Raw genomic sequence first — 14,481 nt, 5'->3', positions numbered from 1 at the left:
TGGTGTTTAAGGCAGGTGGATCCCACATGGCCAACTATGCAGTTTAAGTCCTGGACCTGGCAGCTTCAGAAACATTTCAGATGTATATGTGTGCTTCACTAAAATTCCAAAAAGAGAGGAGACATGGAGGGTAAGGGATTGTGGCATGACTGTTCCTCATGGGCTCTCTCTGTCTCTCTCTGGTGTGCACAAAACCTCTGGCCAGAAAAAAAAAAAGCTTTTGAGAGAAAAAAATTTGGTATAAAAAGTTTTTAAAACACAATGAAAGAGTGTTTTCAGAAAGTTTAAGTGAAAATGTGCTATTTTGGTGCATTAATATTCCATGGACAAACTGGATCCTATTAGATATATTTACATACTTCCAATTAATCTACATTTGTGAGCTAGAAGTGTTGCATTTATTAAGTTACATCAAAGCTCATAAATAAAATTTAAACTTGGAATTGAATAGTGGTCAGTAACTAATTCAAAAGTACAAAATAACATGTCTTTTTTTTTTTTTTCTCTCTTCTGGAATATGTAAGTATCAGAATGGTAAAGAATTAATCCCAGAAAAATCACAATAAAATGTTAATTGAATCCATTTTCCATTCACTTTCAAGGTACTGAAACAAAAACAACAGAAGTAATAACCACCAGCATGAAAAAGGAAAGATTTTTTTGAAAAAGAATTACTTATTTATTTAATTCTAATTGTTATTATTAGTTTTGACCAGTGAGAGACAGAAGGAGAGAGTGAAAGAGAAAGTGAGAAAGCAAGCCACCAGGTCCAGGACTCAAGCCATGGTTGGCCAGATGGAAGCCCAATGCCTTTATCCACCACACCACCTGTCGGCTAAAAAGGAAAGTTTTGAAAGAGATAATATCCAGAGACTTTTTCAGCATTTGTTATAGTAGTCATACAATTTTTTTCTTTGAATAGTGAATATGATAGATTGCATTAATTGATCATTGATTTTCTGATGTTATACCATTGTAGTAATAACTAAAATATCTAACATATATTGAGACTTTACTGATGATTAAGTAGAAGTTCAAGATATGCAGTTTTCCTAGTTTTTTTGTTTTTTTTTTTCTTTTTTCCTGTGTGGAGAAGAGGAAGGCAGGGTAGCGAGGACTGAACAAAAGAATCGAGCTGGTGGCATCATACTACCTGATTTAAAATATACTATAAAGCTGTAGTAACAAAAACAGCATGATACTGGGAAAAAGAAAAGAAAACCAGTATGTTGTAAAGGTATCTGTACCCAAATGTTTTCTGCGGTATTATTCACAATTGCCAAGATATGACCTCAACCTAATTATCTACAGATGAATGGATAAATGCATTTACTTTGTATTTTCTAATTCATTAAATACTAACTACATACACACTGGAACACTATTCAGTCATTAAAAAAGATAAAATCTTGTCATTTGAGGTTAAATGGGCAAGACTGGAGAACATCATGTTAAGTGAAATAAGCCAGGCACAGGAAGAGAAATACCAAAAGGTATTCCTCCTATGAAAAAAAAAAAATGTCCTTATATAAACAAAGAAATGAAAAATGACTACCAGAAAGCAAGACTAGGGTGGCGGGGTGATAGAGGGATGTTGATAGAGGGCCATTGATTAATGGAAACAAAATTAGCGATAGAGGGGCAGCAGATGATGTGATGATGACAGTACTGGATCCTACATAGCTGACTCTACAATTCAAGTCCCAGACCTGGTAGCTTGAAAACCATGACAGGCAAATGTGCATGCATGTCCCAAATCACAAGAGGAGAATGAAGAGAAAGGATTGCAGCATGGCCATCTTTACTCCGGGAGGTGATTTCTCATTTTCCCTCTGTCTCTCACTGCCAAGTACATGTGCACTACACTAAAAGCCAAACATAAATAAATAAATGAATAAATAAATAAATAACAGCTACACAGGAACAATGTTCAGTATTATAAAATAAAGTAGGATGAATATAGTTAATAACAACTTATTGTATCTCAAAATACCTCCAAAAGAAGATTTTGAAGGTTCCCAACACACATTATGACAAATAGTTGAGATGATGGATATACTAATTATTCTGGTTTCATCATGTTCGTGTACTGAAAAAAATCATATTATACTCCTACATGTACATATGATTATACATGAATTAAAAACACAATATTTAGAAGGAATCAGTTTACAGAGGACATGATTTTTGAGCTTAGTAGGTCTGCCAGGGAAGAGGAGGGTAAGGACCTTCTCAACTTGAGAGTTTAGTGGTGTCAAGGCATAGGGAATATCAGAGAATAGTACTAGGGCTCGTGTGTAGAGACTGAAGGTGAATCAAGACATGAGGTCTGGCCCCTCATTTGGTTCATCTCTGTATTGCATCTTTAGAAAGGAAATTGGAAGGGAAAAGGAGATGAAAACTGGGCCATGATTTCATTGGCTCTGTTTTTCTGCAGATGAGCACAGTGCTTATCAGGCAGTCAACCAGATCTTTATGTCTGATAGCACCTTTCGCTCCCCTTGCCTTTTTTTTTTTTTCCTTTTTCTTTTTAGAGAGACATTTTTGCTATGAGTCATGTGTGCTCTCAGGATAGAGAGACCAAGAGACAGAAAGCAATAAATCACCCCCTGGGGGGATGGCCATACTGCAATCCTTTCTCTTCCATGCTTCTCTTGGGATTTGGGACACGCAGGCACAAGCACCTGGGACAAGTTCTAAGTTGCTGGGTCCAGGACTCAAAGCATGGTCAACCACGTGAGAGTCCAGTGACATAACCATTATGCCATCTGCTGGTCTCTCCCCTTCTTTAAGGCTAGAATGGTAAGATCTTGTGGCTTTTTCCGCCAACCCTGTGGACTCCCTTAACCTTACTGGCATATCTCTTTATTATACTCTCTTTCCTTTAAGCTGTTTGAGTGCTTAATTTGCTTTCTGCTGGGACTCTGATAAGTGAAGTAGTAGATATAGACAGCAGAAATAAAAGATATCAGAATTCAACATATTTTGACTTGGATGTCCAGGCAGATGTTGTGCATTTGGTGGTTTATATCAGAAAGACATAATAGATTCCTTTAAAAATACTCTATAATGTAAAGTTGTTTGAAAATATTCTAATTAATCTTAGGTTTTTTTTTTCTCTTTATTTAGTATTATAATCTAGGAGAAGAGGGAAATGTTTTCAGAAATTTTAGCTTAGTCTCAGGTTTGGGAGAAGTTCAGTGATTCATTAGGTGAAATGACTGGTAGGAAACCTTTATACCATCTGCTGGTCCCATAAAAGCCTCTATTCTATACAAATTGAAACTTAAATAAAAATCCTAACAGATTTGTTTTTAAATGGAAATTGACAGGTAGGTTTAAAGAAAAAAAAGTAAAACTATGGAGATGCAAAGAAAAACTAAGACATTTTGAAGAAAAGATACCTTTCTTGGACATCAATGTTTATTATAAATGCTGAGCAATTAAGAAAGTGATATTGCCATGGAGATAGAAGGGATTGTGGTGTGGTCACCCCCTCCCCCTCCGGGGGGGAGATTTCTGTCTTTCTGTCTCTCTGTCTCTGTCTTTCTTGTGAGCTCACATGCCCTGTAGCAAAAACCTCTAAAAACAAAACAAAACAAAACAAACAAAAACAGCATAGGACAATAACCTCAGGGTAGGGAAATATTTGTTTAAACTGGAAAAAGCCAATAATATAAAGGAAAATTTTTATATATTGATGAACATATAAGTTAAAACATCCTAATCAGAAGTCTCAAAAGAGAGTCCAAATATGGCATACATGTAGGATAATGTGTTTGTAGTGTGTATAATGAACAGAAATCTAATATCCATAGCATGGGAAGAACACCTACAAATAAAACTATTTCTAAAAACTACCTTTTCACAGAAAAGTTTCCTTGTTTGTTAATATTATAGATGTTTCATAATACACTCTCATCTATTTTTTGTTTTACTTTATTCTCCATTAAGTTTTTCAAACCCAGTATGCCAAAACATCATTTTAATTTGCATTACATATTCAAACAAGTAATATGGAGTTGACTGTAAATTCTATTAGAAAGTGAAATGTAGGCTATGTCAGAGTTGACTGACTTTGAAAGAAACCAAAACTACCTCTGAGCAGGGTAGTTGATCAGAATTCTAGTCTAGACTAGAAGGATGATTATACTTCATTACTTGCATAGAAGTTGTAAGACCTCCAGATTCTGGTACTCCCAGAAGCCCTTCGGATGTGTCGTGTACCCACTCTTTCTTTCTATCCCATATACCTCTGTTCTTTTAAGTTTCTTTTGTCCAGTGAATTTTCACTGCTATTATGATGTAAACATTTTATGATATAAATATGGTACTTGGCTATGTTGTCAGGCTTTAGTAAAATACTCAGAATCAATGAAATCTATTAGGTCATCTGGAAAGTCATGACATATTTTTCTGCCTTTTTATGCAAAAATGTGTCAAGATTTTCCTGATGATCCAGTAAAGTAAAAACTGAAAACCAGTTGATGATAATTAAATCATTTAACCTCAGTGAGTCTCACTTCATCTCTAAATTGGAAATAAGCATATCTCCTGTTAGGGCTTAATTTAAGAGAATAATTCAGTGTTCATAAAATATTTAGCATGGAGAGTAGTACAAAGACAGTTCCTAAGAGCTAAAAAGCATTGTTATTAAAATAGATTGAACACCCGGTTTGATTTAGATCACTCTGAAACTCTTTATTAGAATGTCTTTATGATTAGTTGAACCTTATTGTAATACTCCCAATTATTCTAAAATGATTCAAGTAAATTATTAAGAAAATAACTCTAGAAAATAAGTTTCTTCTAAAACAGTTTTTCAATTTTTTCTATTCTTTCTCTTCTAGTGTTAATCTAATATTGTGAATAGGTGTGCTACGATACACAGACTACATACTTAAGTCATAAGACTGGTAACCTAATTGTTAAAGATTAAGAATATGTGTAGAGTAAGTCATGTATGATTATATAAATACATTTAGCTAATGATTACACATGGTTGGTAAAAATTAACTCATTCTTATAACTTTAACCCCATTTTGAAACTGTAGTGGAGTATAAATAACAAAAACGGAGTATTTGCCTTTATAAAACTTATAAGATTTTGTAACAGACCTACTTCACTTCTTGAGGAAGTAACTCCTTTTGTACTATTTATTTAAGCAAGGTTTTTCAGGTCACTGACTATTAAATCAACCTAGTTAAATAAGAGCAATGCATGTTAAAGATTTAAGAATTTCTTACCACACACTCTGCGTTAACTTCCTTTCTTTTCCAGTATTTCTTCTTGCTGAGAGAAGTTCCAGGTTCTCAGCTGTAGTATGGTTTAAAACTGATTATTTATATAACTTTTTTTCTCTGCTGCAAGTAGTTTTGGGGCCAGAGATTCTTTTTCTCTCCATTCCTAATATATATAATAAAAAATACTTCTACTTTCCTCATAGAGTTTATAGGAAATGATGTGCATCGGTGTAAGACTTGAATAAAAGAGGAACACAGTACGGTCTTACTGTATAATCAGTATAGTAGCCATATGTCACCTTTCTTTCTTTCTTTTTTTCTTCTTTTTTTTACTTTCTTTGAATTTTCTGGAGGGCTTCAGTGCTTACCAGAGAAAGGGAAAGGGGAGAAGTATCCCCAGTGAGGTGTGCTCATGCTGCAACCCCTTTTCCTCCATTTCTTTACCCAATCGTGATTTTTGGGTATGCATGCACACATGCCTGGTATGTACTTCAAGCCACCAGAGCTGAGACTTCAGCTACAGGATCAGCCATGTGGGATCCGGCTCCCTTAACAAACAGGCTACAGAGAGGCCCTGTAATCATATTTCTTAACTATTTTAAAATTATATTTAGTGACTGATGATACAATATGATCACTTTAAATCATACGTTTTACAGCTACTAGAGGACTTAGAGATTACTTGGCTCACCACAAGCCCAAGTTCAGAAAAATATGGTGACGTGGACAAAACAGTTGGTAGATGAGTGAGAATTAAACACTGATGTTCCATTTCACATTTAATTTTCATTACTTCATGTTTCTATTTGAAAGAGTTCATCTCTGAGTCATTAAAAGTTATTTCAATTATGTTAGGAATATATTCTCAGTCTCCTGAGAAATCCTTAGAATATGGCAGAGTCAAAATTAAATTTTATTACTAAGCCAATCCCACAATAGCATTTTTTTTCAAAAGGGTGAATAAATGTCATATGGCCAATTAATTTGTTTGAATTATATTTATTTAAAAATGATAGAAAACCCCAAATTGACAGTGTCTGAAATAACATATAAAATTTTTTTCAGTGTCATATTCAGGAATTCCAGATGGTGTCAATAAAGGCTGTGTTGGTGCTCCAAGGTATCAAGGATTCTTCTTGTTTCTCCATAATTGTAGCCTCCAATATAAATACAAGATGGCAATAGGAGCAGAGATCACGGTATTGGATTCTAACTAGAGAAAAAAAGGGTATCTCTCCCCCTTTTAAGCAAACTTCCTAGAAGCTGCACATCATTTTTACTTGGATATCAGTGTGCACATTTAGTCACATAAGCATTACTAGTTGCAGAGAAGATAAGAAATATGGCCCATGTTCCAGTCAGTTATATATCCAAGTAAAAGCTAAGGATTCCATTTTTATAGAAGAAGGGAGAACATCTGCCATAGTCAGTGTTCAGGGCAACCAGAATTCTGTCCCTTACTCCTATTCCTTTCTGGCCCAGACATCTGCTGAAGACCTCAGCCACCTTCTAGGGAGCCAGGCTTGGCAGAGTATTAAGGTTTTCTTCCATATTCATGAATGGTACCTAGAAATATATTCTTTTAGAATTTCACATCTGATAACACCTAAATATAATTTCGGTTTTCTTTGGCACTGTCCTAAACATCCATAGCCAAGAACAAAACAACAATAGCAATAAAATAGTAAGTTGCAAAATATGTAATAAAATGAACAACTCACCAAATGATACTGTCCGTATTTTTATGAGTACACAAATAGGAACTATAGAAAGTAATCCAGAAGGATGCATGCAAAACTGATAATGATTGTCACCTTTTGGGTTGCGGAATTGGGGTTGATGATCAAATTGGACTTTATGTGTAAAGTTCTAAAGATTCACAACAAAACAAGGTGTGTTTGGGGGAAGTGAGAATGGAGAGTTGATTTCTGAGATCGGAAACCTTAGAGCTCTGGCATTACTTAGCTGGATAGCCATTGTATCAATTATAGGCTTTGGTTGTGAGTCATAGAAACAAATCCTTGTGAACTAAATTTAAAAGGGGAATTTATTGGAAGAGCATTAATGACCATAGATTCGGAGACAAAGTTGAATAAGTCTATATAATAGGAAGAAAGGACAGACTCCAGAATTTTTTTTTTTTTTTTTTTAATTGTTTCTCTGTTTAAAGGTGTATGTGCTCCTGAGATGAAATGAGATTGGTACCATTTAAGGCATATTCATTAGCGGAAGTTTGTAGGGTAAGAGTTGTGAGTAAGTGAGTATCTGGATTCTACCAAAGCATAGAATGTGGGGAAGGATCATTGGCTAATAAAAACCAGGGTTCCGTTGCCAATAAAATGTGATAACTGGAAGACGGTAAGGAGGCAGAAACAGGTGTTTATGATTATCACGGTAAACCAAATCTATTTTATTCCTTCAACAGAAATTCTTAGGATGTTTGTGAGTATGCAGAAGGAAGTTCCATTTAAGGCTCTCCCCTCCCATAGAGCATGTGTGCTTGACAGAGAGAAAAAATGTGAGGATCTCAGGGAGGATAGTCATGCTGCAATTCCCTCTTCTCTGTTTCCTCTTGGGATTTGGGGCATGCACACACATGCCCAATGTGTGTGTCACCAGGTCTAGGACTCCAACCATGGTTAACCATGTGGGAATCCAGTAGCCTACACCACCATGTCCCAAAGGAAGTTACATTTTAGAGCTAAGGTCTTAATTCTTGAAAGGGTGTTTACTTGATTACACTACAGTGAACCACATTGTTTAACACATTTTCTGTGCTCATTAGAATTGATTCAAAATTATTTTTTAGGTTTTTGCCATAGGGTGAATGTGCTTGCTGGAGAGAGACAAAAAGAGAGAGGGAAAGTGAGAAATCACTCTCCCTCCCCACCCCAGGGGGAGGAGGGCCTTGCCACAATCTTCTCCTCCATTCCCTTCTCAGGATTTTAGGCATTCATGCACACATAGCCAGCATGAGTTTCAAGCTACTAGGTCCGCGATTCTAACCATGTTAAACCATGTGGAAGTCCAGTGCCCTAACCACCATGCAACCTGCTGGCCCATCAAATTATTTTCTTTACTGCTCTTGTTTACTAAATTATCTACTCTCAACCTTTGTTTGGTTATGCTACCAAAAGGTAGGGATGCATGGACTACTGTTGACAAATATTTGCTATTACTCCCTAGGGAGGATTTCATTTTCTTACCTCATTGGTTTGAGAGTGGTCATAGTATACTTGTGTTGGTCAAGAAAATGGAAGTGGAAGTGACGTGTGTTACTTTCAAGCAAAAGCTTCATGAACCAGTGTGTGGCCATGTTCTATTCTTCTTCTGCACAATATCCTAAGATGTCTCAGAGGCTGTTTCATCCGTCCTTTAGTTATCCATGCCAAAGTGAAGAGCCACTATATGATTGTAATTTGATGCATAATATTATTGTGAAATAATCTCTTAGAAGCCACTGAGATTTGGGCCATTTGTTTCTATATCATGACCTAACTAGTCCTGATTGATGTGCTCGTAAAACTAATTCTCTATGTGTACTTCACAGAGAATTTCCAACAGACTGTGGTTTTAAAACAGATGGTAAGCAGGAAATTAGGTGGAAATTGACCAAGTGACTGGGAACTTATCCTGTGAGCAATGGAAAAACAATACATGTTTTATGAGTACGCAACTGACAAAATGAATTTGATATTTTAGAGATTTAATATCAAAGCAGTGTGTAGGATATATTGTAATATGGAAGACTCACTTTTGATAGGACCATGGATCATAAGTGTCCTCACAAATCTGATTCTCTTCATTGCTACTTATTTTCCATGTATATTTAGATGTTTGGATTATTAGTTGATATTCATACTATAAGCCAAGGAGCATAAAACTAAAAAAGCAATACAGTTTAAAGGGTTGCACTTCTACATTAATAAAACAATCAGTAGGTTACATATTGTAAATGTCTATATTGATTTAAGAAAAATTGAGTAGGACCTATGGCTTTTATTATTTCTGTTTATTTTTCCTTAATTGCCAGAGGGCACAGATGAGAGAGAGAGAGGAAGAAAAAGGGAGGGAGGGAAGGAGAGAGGGACAAAGAAATGGGGTATTATCTGTTAAAGATAACTTTATAGTATTATCAACTGAACTGGGAAGAAATATACGCATGTTGGAATATTCACTTTGCAAGCTAAATAACGTGATTGAATGTATAAAAGAACTTGACATAGAATAAAAAAAAACATTTGATTCAAGAGAAATTGCTCTTGAATTTAAGATTAGGTAACTTTTCTTTGAATAGGTGGTGTATTTTCTTACAGCCTCCTCTGATACTTGGTCCAAGTCTCTCATTATGCTTATCACATGGTATGCCATTATGCTTATGTATCTGTTTACATCTATGAGACCACAAGCAACTTGAGAGCAGAAAGTTCTTTGTTCATAATCACGCTTAGTACAGTTCCTGGTACACAGTAGAAACAGAATGAAAAAGTGTAGTGAGTATGTAGGAAATAGCCACAGGAAGATGAAATTACTATTTCACAAATTACTCTTGAATTCACTCTTCATTATATGGTTCAGTGTTGCTTGATCGAGGTCTTTGTAACAAATTTCTTTTAAAATTATGTCCAGAGTAATTCATTTCTTGCCTGAATTCTTTGTTTTTGTTTTTTAACAATAAAGTGCATGCAAGAGAGATTCCTCTTTGGTATCTTATGCTGCGATTCCTTTTTCCCAGCCCTCTAGCTCCTCAGTATCTAGAGTGCTTATGTATGCCTCACTTGCATGTTTTCAGGCTGACCTGGGGATCCAGTGGCAGTCAGCTACCTGGATTCCAGTACTGCAGTCTAGTACACTAAGAATTGCACCACCAGTCTAGGTCCTCCTTTGAATTCTTTTTTTTTTTTTTTTCCTTTTTTTTTTTTTTTGGAGAGTTTTTTTTTGCTATAGGGCACGTGTGCTTGCCAGAAAGACAGAGAGAGAAAGAGAGACAGAAAGCGAGAAATCACCTCCCAAGGGGGATGGCCACGCTGCAATCCCTCCTCCTCCATTCTCCTCTTGGGGTCTTGGACAAGCACGCACACATGCCCAGAGTGAGTTTAAGCCGCCAGGTCCGGGACTCGAACCATGGTAGACTACATGGGAGTCCAGCTACATAGCCATTACACTAACTGCTGGTCCTCTCCTTTGAATTCTTAATGCTTGTTTTTATTGACAAAGATAATTTAACCCAGTTTCCTATCTTGCCTTGATTGTCTTTACTCATAGATCTAAAATTTAATTCTTTATTGCAGTAACTGTATTGGCTTATGAAATCTATTATTTTATTATTATTGTATATATGATCAGTTATTTATTAGGTTCTTGGAAAGAAATTTAGAACACTAATTTGTGAGGATAAACTCCATTTGTAAGGGCAGACATGGATCACAGGTAGCCCTGGAGCTGAGGAACAGCTTTGAGTTTTGGTAAAATTTGTGAGTCCACAGCTTTCTGATCAACCTTGCACTGCTCTGAAATGCCGTATTTCTCTTTATCTGTGTCAAAGATCTCAGCCTTCTGGTAATTGGGCTTCTGCAGCTTCTTTTGTTTGAAGTAATCATTAGAGAGGTGTTTTGGTATTTTTACTTTGCTAATACCAAGTTTTGTGGAGGTGGCAATGACAAATTTCTGGTGTGTTCTATGCAGTGGAGCTTGACTGAGGACCAGAGATCCAGTCACAAGTCATAAGCCACTGCTCTGCTGCTTCTGAAAAACCACTCTCTTTCCTCTGTGGCATCCAATGAGGATGATCAGAGAGGTTCTGGGAGTGATGCTGGCTCACAGCTTTCTCACATGGTGACTGAATGGTTTTATGCCATGACTTAACAGCTTTTGAGATATATCTTTAGTAGGAAAATACCTAGGCATTTTTTTTAAGAGGTTTTTGCTATAGGGCTCTTGTGCTTGCCATACAGACAAAGAGAGACAGAGAGACAGAAAGCGAGAAGTTACCCCTCCAGGGGGGATGGCCACGCTGCAATCCCTTTTCCTCCATTCTCCTCTTGGGATCTTGGTCATACACACACACGCGCTGGACGTGAGTTTTAAGCCACTGGGTCCAGGACGTGAACTGCTGTCGACTACATGGGAGTCCAGCAACATAGCCATTACACTAACTGCTGGTCCCAATACCCAGGCATTTTGTGAAGTTAAACCACCCAGGTATCACCATTCTTATCCCCCCCCAACTGGTTTTGTGATGGTGGCAAGAACCTTCTTCTTCCTTTTCTTTTCAACCCTGAATTTAGTGGCCGAGCATATGCTCTTGCACATGGCCTTCCTGGAATAATTGGCAGATCAGGATTATCTGCAAATGCCCCAGCGTAGGACTAGGTTTTGGCTGCAATGGGGCTTCCCCTTCTTGGGCTTTTTATCTTTGGAGTCACTTTATTTTTTAGCTTCATTTTTATTTATTTACTTATTTGTTTATTTTTATAAACATTCAATCACATTGTTTAGCTTACACAGTGAGCATTTCAATATGTGAACATTTCTTTCCAATCCAGTTGATCAAAATATCTTCAACAGATAACACCACACCTCCCCTTCCTGTCAATGCTCTTCCTCTGTATCCCTCTTCCAAATGTCCTTCCCTAGGCCCCACTCCTCCACACACACACCACATCTGGCATTCACACCCATCTCTTGTGTTTGTATATCTTTTAGTCAATCAGTTTCAGTCATAGAGTGCAGACACTCAGTATATATTAAGTGAGGACATACAATGTCTCTCCTTCATAGCCTGGTTTGTTTCACTCAGCAGTAAATCTTCCATATTCTTCCACTTTCTGTCAAAAGCCAGGGTTTTGTTGATTTTTATGGCTGAATAGTATTCTATAGAGTATATGTGCCACAGTTTTTCAATCCATTCATTTGTACAGGGGCATTTGGGTTGGTTCCATGTCTTAGCAATCGTGACTAGTGCTGCAATAAACATTGATGTGCAAGTACTTTACCAATGAAGAATTCTTCTGTCCTTTGGGTAGATATTGAGGAGTGGGATTGCTGGATCATATGGTAGTTCTATTTGTAGATTTTTGAAGAATCTCCAAATTGTTCTCCACAGTGGCTGGACCAATTTACATTCCCACCAGCAGTGTAAAAGAGTTCCCTTTCACCACACTCCCAAAACTTAACATTTTTTTTTTTTTAATCTTAGACATTCTGACTGGGGTTAGGTGGTACCTCATTGTTGTTTTGATCTGCATTTCCCTTACGATGCTTTTTGGCTATTTGTATGTCATCTTTAGAGAATTTTTTTTTTCCAGCTCCTTCTCCATCTTTTAATAGGGTTGATCATCTTTTTTCCAAACAGCTTCTTTAGTTCCTGTGTATTCTGGTTATCAGTCCCTTATCTGATGCATAATTTACAAAAATATTTTCCCTTTCTGAGAGCTGTCGATTCACACTAATTACTGTGTCTTTTGCCATGTAGAAACTTCTTAGTCTGATGTAGTCCCACTCAGTTTTATAGTTTGAGGTCTTAGATTTAGATCATTGATCTACCTTGACTTGATTTTTGTCAAAGTTGAGAGGTAGGGGTTCAGATTCATCTCTCTTCAGGTGGCAATCCAGTTTTTCCAGCACTATATGCTGAAGAGGTTTTTCCTTTTCCCACTGGATTGACTGATACCCTTTTTCAAAAATCAGTTGACTGTATGTTTGGGAATTTATTTCTGGGGACTCTATTCTGTTCCATTGGTTCACATGTCTGTTTCTGTGCCAGAACCATGCTGTTTTGATTACCACAGCTTTGTAGTATATTTTTGGGTCAGGGAGTGAGATGCCACCCACTCCAGTCTTCTTGTGTAGAATTGCTTTGGCAATACGGGGTCTTTTATGATTCCAGACGAATTTTATGATTGTCTTTTCTAGATCTGTGAAGAATGTGTTTGGTACTTTGATTGGCATTGCATTAAATAAGTAGATTAATTTAGGTAGAACTGCCATTTTCATTATTTTAATTCTTCTAATCCGGGAACATGGGATGTTCTTCCACATTTTTGTGTTATTTTCTATTTCTTTTTCTAGCTTCTCATAGTTTTCCTTGTGGAGGTCTTTAACTTCTTCGGTTAGATTTATTCCTAAATATCGTATACTTTTGGTGGCTATGGTAAATGGAATAACTTTTTTCAGTTCCATTTCAGTCTGCCTGTTATTTGTATATAGAAATGTTATCAATTTCTGTATATTGATTTTATATCATGCTACTTGACTGCAATCATGTATTACTTCCAGTAGTTTTTCCATGGAGACCATTGTGTCTTCTATGCATACAATCATGCCATCTGCAAATAGAGAGAGTTTCACTTCTTCTTTTCCTATTTAAATGCCTTTTATTTTTTCCTCTTTTCCCATTGCATTGGTGAGGACTTCCAGTACTATATTAAAAAGGAGTGGAGAAGGTGGGCATCCTTGTCTTGTTCCCGTGTTTAGTGGGAAAGCTTTTAGCTTTTCTCTATTCACGATGATGTTCGCTATGGGTTTTTTATACATGGCTTATATTGTGTTGAGAAATGACCCTCCTATGCCGATTTTGCTTGAGAGTCTTGATCACAAAGGGATGTTGTATCTTATCAAATGCCTTTTCTGCATCAATTGATATGACCACATAATTTTTATCTTTATTCCTGTTAATATGACATATTACATTTATGGTTTTGCGTATGTTGAACCAACCTTGCATTCCTGGAATAAAGCCTACCTGATCATGGTGTATGATCTTTTTTATAAGTTGTTGGATACGATTTGCTCGTATCTTGTTGAGAATCTTTGCGTATATATTTATCAGAGATATTGGTCCATAGTTTTCCTTCCTTGTCCTGTACCTATGTTTTAAGGATAAGGGTGATAGCATCTTCATAGAATGAATTACAGAGAGATTCACCCTTTTGGATCTTTAGAAATAACTTGAGCAGAATGGGGGTTAAATCTTCTTTGAAAGTTTTGTAGAATTCAGAGGTGAATCCATCAAGGCCAGGGCTTTCCTTTGTTGGGAGGTTATGTAGTACCGATTCAGTCTCCTGGCTTGTTATGGGCCTATTCAGTCTTTCTATATCCTCCTGGTTCATTCTTGGTAGATTGTATTTGTCTAGGAATTTGTCCATCTCATCCAGGTTGTCTTGTTTCTTAGCATATAGATGTTCAAAGTATCCTCTAATGATGTTTTGAATTTCTACTATGTTGTTATATTACCAG

The 14,481-nt window shown here is 36.5% G+C and overlaps 1 protein-coding gene and 1 pseudogene across 2 annotated transcripts in view; one reads left to right on the top strand and one right to left on the bottom strand.

The window, feature by feature from the left end:
* Positions 1–14,481, top strand: part of CFAP299 (cilia and flagella associated protein 299) — a 511,846-nt gene that overhangs the window by 180,744 nt on the left and 316,621 nt on the right. The window lies entirely within an intron of this gene.
* LOC114008301 (60S ribosomal protein L6 pseudogene) lies at positions 10,618–11,151 on the bottom strand (annotated as a pseudogene).

The sequence above is a fragment of the Tupaia chinensis genome, unplaced genomic scaffold (genome assembly GCF_000334495.1).
Source record: "Tupaia chinensis unplaced genomic scaffold, TupChi_1.0 Scaffold000318_1, whole genome shotgun sequence".
In the NCBI taxonomy this organism is placed as follows: Eukaryota; Metazoa; Chordata; class Mammalia; order Scandentia; family Tupaiidae; genus Tupaia; species Tupaia belangeri.
Note: the sequence above shows the minus strand (reverse complement) of the source record. Positions and strands in the feature narration are given on the sequence as shown.